Source organism: Bos mutus, chromosome 22 (genome assembly GCF_027580195.1).
Source record: "Bos mutus isolate GX-2022 chromosome 22, NWIPB_WYAK_1.1, whole genome shotgun sequence".
NCBI classification, from domain to species: domain Eukaryota; kingdom Metazoa; phylum Chordata; class Mammalia; order Artiodactyla; family Bovidae; genus Bos; species Bos mutus.
In genome coordinates this window covers 35,098,961-35,104,452 of record NC_091638.1, presented here as the reverse complement: position 1 = coordinate 35,104,452, position 5,492 = coordinate 35,098,961, and the positions used below count along the sequence as shown (strand labels likewise).

General features: G+C 41.8%; 1 non-coding gene across 1 annotated transcript; it reads right to left on the bottom strand.

The window, feature by feature from the left end:
- Positions 1 to 4,282: 4,282 nt before the first annotated feature.
- Positions 4,283 to 4,355, bottom strand: TRNAC-GCA (transfer RNA cysteine (anticodon GCA)). Its single transcript has one exon. It is a non-coding gene; the product is annotated as a tRNA-Cys (tRNA).
- Positions 4,356 to 5,492: the final 1,137 nt, after the last annotated feature.

Below are 5,492 nucleotides of genomic sequence, written 5' to 3'. Positions count from 1 at the left end.
GAACCAGCTGGGGCCAGTGGTACAAATCCAGATGCAACCTCTTTGGGTTGCGGTGTCCTGAAGCAGGCCACTCCAGGAGCCCACATTGTGAGGCTCTGGCAGGAGAACGTGCATGCCACATGCGTGTTCTCAGAGCAGTTTTAGAAGACTCTAGAGAGGGGCTGATAATCTGGAAATTATTCCTTTAAAACCGTTCATGCAAAGTTGCCCTTAAAAATCTTCATGTCAAGTATCAGAGAAATAGCAGATTCAGGCAAAAATCATCAACGTAGGCTAGAACTAGTGAGGAATAGGGCAGTTATTAAACATGAAGATGAAAGATAAAGTATCACTAAATACGACATACTTATAGAGCACAGAAAGTTGCAAACTGTACATGGACAAACAGTGGGTCCCTACAGTGAGGATGCACTGAGAAAAACATAGCATCATTTCTGATAGTTCTACCTGAAAAAGTGTATCTTGAATTGCATCCTGGGGACATGTTTAGAGAAACTCAAATGGAGGGATGTTCTACAAGATAATTGGCCTATACTCTTCAAAGATGTCCAGACAAATGCAGTATGTGACCACAATTGGATACAGACCTGTAAACCCATTACTGGGAAAATGGGTGAAATGTAAAAGAAGTCTGTAGATTAGAAGGCATCACCATTTCATGGCTGTACTATGATGGTATGGGGATAGGCTCTTATTGTTAGTGAAGAGACTTTGGAGTATTAAGGGGTAATGTGTATTAACTCAGCAGTGTGACTTTTTATGGCTCTGAAAAAATGTAAGTACATATATTGAAGGAGTGGTAAAACTGTGAGGAACCTGAGTGAAGAATATGCAGGAACTCACTGTACTGTTATAGAAGATTTTCTGAAAGTATGAAATAATTTTAAAATAAATCATTAAAACATCTTATTCTCCTGGGGAGCTGCAAAGCCCTAGTTTAAAGATTACCAGATTTTTTTTTTTCAGAAACTTCATGGACAAAAATAAAGCCTTCAGGAGTTCAAAGCCAGTGTGAACACGTAAAAGAATTCATTACAAGTAAGAAGGTCCTCATTGTGTAGTAGGAATAAAATCATGCAGAGATAAGTGAGTGAGTCTCAAAGAAGGGGGAGTAGAGAAGTTCCCTTGTACATAGGTAATGAGTATTTTTTTGATTCTCCTTTTATTTTCCTTTTCTCCCCCTAAATTACTACTATGTTTACATAATGAGGGAAATTCATATATTTAGAGGTCTCAAAACTACATCCTGGAAATGACCAAACAGACCTAGAGATACACTTGTTTAGGGTTTTACTTATGACAATGGCTAAAAACACAAACAAATATTTCCCTACCTGATTTTTTAGAACTAAGAGTTGGTGTGTTTTTAGTATAAGTAGAAAGCTCTCTGGAGTCCATGTCTGGCCCTGAAGTCATGGTACTGCTCAGGGTATAGGGATGGAATATGCCTTTTTCTCTCCAGCTCACTGGAGGAGGGTGGATGAATGTCATGACTACTTTTGTGCAGGCCCTAGAAAAGAGTTTGAAACAGGACTTAGTGGTTCAAGAGGATTACTGTGAAATGTTCTGCTCTTCATGTAGTTCTCAGAAACCAGAATAAAACTGAACCAAAACTGGAGACATTTTCATCTGGAGCACATTGGTCTATAATGATAGGACTTGACTTTCGTAAGCAAAATTATTCTGGAGAAGTAACTTTTTAATACAATTGTATGTATGTGTGTGTGCATGTGTTCGCAGGCACAGTCTGTCCTGTTTGACTCTTTGAGACCCCATGGACTGTAGCCCATCAGGCTCCTCTGCCCATGGGATTTTCCAGGCAAGAATAGTGGAGTGAGTTATCATTTTCTTCTCTAAGGTAATGAGTTTAAAGTTTATGCAAAGAGAAGGCAGCTGAAGAAATGTTGAAAAATTCTGCCACAGACATTAGCAGGATACCCTCAAACCTGAAACAGGCATAAGATAGAAACTAAGCATAGGTCATGCCCTCTGATGTCATTCTCTGGTATTTTTCATTGATTAAAATGATGACAAATCTTGTTCAGTGTAGCCAACAGAATAACCTGCATTCTGGTTAGGACTGGATTTTCCTCTATGTGTCCAACTATGATATGATCTGATCCCACACGGGCTCTTTCATGCTGTGATGTACATTTCTTTACTCTTGGTCCTTACTGTGAAATATCTGCCTCTAATATTTTATCAGTTGACTTCTGCTACTAGCTTTGCTTCCTTCTCATTGACTTTACAAACAATGGCTTTACCATGCCATATTGTAGTTCTAACTACAATCTCTGTTTCTGTCTAGATTCTCAACCTAATATTTTCTCCACTGCAATGACTTGGAATGGTTACTATTTAAATAAGAGAAGGCAAGTTGCCCTTATCTCACCACCTGATTGGTAATAGGCCTCTTGGAGTCCTCTACTAGACAGGATTTTGAAAGTTTTTCTGGGCTCAGTGAGAGAGCAAGCCATGACTGATTAATGATGTCTGCTATGGCCTTGGGGAGAAATACAATGATATGTTGGTATGTGAGGGTAGGCAGCCTCTGTGGGAATCCCCATTGATCCCTCTCCTGGTATTCTTCTCTTTGAGAGTGGGTGGGACCTAGTGACTTGCTTGGAACCAACAGAATACAGCAAAAGTGATGGAATGTCACATCTCTGTTTAGGTTATAGAAGACTGTGACCTCAATCTTGCTGGAAGAGGCTCTCTTGCTGGCCTTGATGAAGCAAGCTAGCTGCCTTGGTGGAATGGCTCATGTAACATGGAACTGAGGGGGAGCTCCAGACAACAGCCAGCAGAGAAGTGAAGGTCTCAGTCCAACAGTCCTTGAGGACTGGAGGCTTGCCTTCAGACGAGACTCCAGCTGTGGCAAAGACACCTTGATTGGCAGCCACGTCAAACACTCTGAAGTAGAGGATCCAGTTGAACATGCTGGATTCCTAACCCACAGAAACTGTTTGATAATAAATGTGTGTTCTTCCAAACTGGTAAGTTTCAGGGTAGTTTTTTACATAGCAATCAGTTCAGTTCAGTTCAGTCACTCAGTCGTGTCCAACTCTTTGCGACCCCATGAATCGCAGCATGCCAGGCCTCCCTGTCCATCACCAACTCCCGGAGTTCACTCAGACTCATGCCCATTGAGTCAGTGATGTCATCCAGCCATCTCATCCTCTGTTGTCCCCTTCTCCTCCTGCCCTCAATCCCTCCAGCATCAGAGTCTTTTCCAATGAGTCAGCTCTTTGCATGAGGTGGCCAAAGTACTGGAGTTTCAGCTTTAGCATCATTCCTTCCAAAGAAATCCCAGGGCTGATCTCTTTCAGAATGGACTGGTTGGATCTCCTTGCAGTCCAAGGGACTCTCAAGAGTCTTCTCCAACACCACAGTTCAAAAGCATCAATTCTTTGGTGCTCAGCTTTCTTCACAGTCCAACTCTCACATCCATACATGATCACTGCAAAAACCATAGCCTTGACTAGATGGACCTTTGTTGGCAAAGTAACGTCTCTGCTTTTCAATATGCTGTCTAGGTTGGTCATAACTTTCCTTCCAAGGAGTAAGCATCTTTTAATTTCATGGCTGCAGTCACCATCTGCAGTGATTTTGGAGCCTCCCAAAATAAAGTCTGCCACTGTTTCCACTGTTTCCCCATCTATTTGCCATGAAGCGATGGGACCAGATGCCATGATCTTCGTTTTCTGAATGTTGAGCTTTAAGCCAACTTTTTCACTCTCCTCTTTCACTTTCATCAAGAGGCTTTTTAGTTCCTCTTCACTTTCTGTCATAAGGGTGGTAGATAACTAATATACCATGTACATGCTATCCCTCATTTAAGCATTTCATGAACATTACTGAGGAACAGAAAGATGACAGGGGCAGTGCCACACACTTAGCAAACAGTAAGAAAGAAAGAAAGTGAAAGTGAAGTAAGTCGCTCAGTCGTGTCCGATTCTTTGTGACCCTGTGGACTGTAGCCCACCACGCTCCTCCGACCATGGGATTCTCTAGGCAAGAATTCTGGAGTGGGTTGCCATTTCCTTCTCCAGGGGATCTTCCTGACCCAGGGATCGAACTTAGGTCTCCTGCATTGCAGGCAGACGCTTTAACCTCTGAGCCACCAGGGAAGCCCATTAAAACGTGAAAGTTTAAAGTGAAGTCGCTCAGTTGTGTCTGACTCTTTGGGACCCCATGGACTGTAGCCTACCAGGCTCCTCGATCCATGAAATTTCCCAGGCAAGAGTACTGGAGTGGGTTGCCATTTCCTTCTCCAGGTGATTTTCTCAACCCAGGGATCGAACCTGGGTCTCCTGCTCTGCAGGCAGACGCTTTACCGTCTGAGCCACCAAGGAAGCAAACAGTAAGAAACTGTAGCTAAATTTCAGGGACAAAGTAAAAATATTATAAGATCAACTGCAAGAACTCAAGACATAGCTCTCAGAGTGGCGAGGCAAACTGTTCTGGAGAACCCAGCCAACTCTGAATTTAACTATATTTGTCAGCCAATTCAACGAAGTTCACAACAGTCTTTATTTCTCTCATCCTGAACTTCAGTATGATTCCTTGTTTTTCTCACTTCTTCAGCAGAACAGAGGCTTTATAAGAACAGATGCCCTTTCACTGGAAAAGAGTGTAACCGGCACAGTGTTTGGCATATACAAGGCTCCCATAACTATTTATTGAATGAATGTCTACGTTTCCTTGACTGTCAATAACTCACAAAATACTGCCATACATCTGAGAAAAATAAGTACCGAAACGGTTATAATAAAGATTTTCTTTATCCTGCAAAGGGAGCAAGTCTTAGTATCTGGCCAATTCACTCATTTAAGGCATCTAATTCCCTGATAATGTCAGTTAAAAGGGACCTTACTGTAATAAGTACCATAAATTATTCATGGCTAGTAACACAGTGCTCAAGGTCAAGTGCAATCTGATGGAAAATCTCTTCACAGAGGAAAAATCAGTTGCTGGTTGTTATCACAACTTTCACAGCATCTGTTTACAGAGCTTCTCACCTTCTGGTATGTTTGTTCAGCAGGGACTACAGCCACTAAGTTCACTGTATGGAAAATAAGGCAATTTCGTTTATCTGACTGCCTGCTTCTCTGCTGCTAGGAATTTCCTTATTCTTGTAAAGGATATTATTTTTGTGTTTGAACTCTTATAAAGAGAGCAGGAAATCAGTTATGGTATGACAGAGGCAGAATAAGTGAAAAATAGATTATCCGTTAAAAGGAAACACAGAAAGCAAGTATTACCAAACTTCTGAGATGAGCCCTGAACTTGCTTCACCTATAAAGTCTAGAACCTACACTGAAGGGATAAGTTTAGCATTAGCTTGGCTGGTAAAATGGCCAAAGGGTGTGTCCTCTTTATTCACTGAGAACAAGAAATGGCAGTTAGGTTTCTCTTGTTGCTCTGTGTTGAGAAGGATTTTGAGGCCCAGTGAAGGAGCCCTATGATTGATTAATGATGGCACAGAGTCT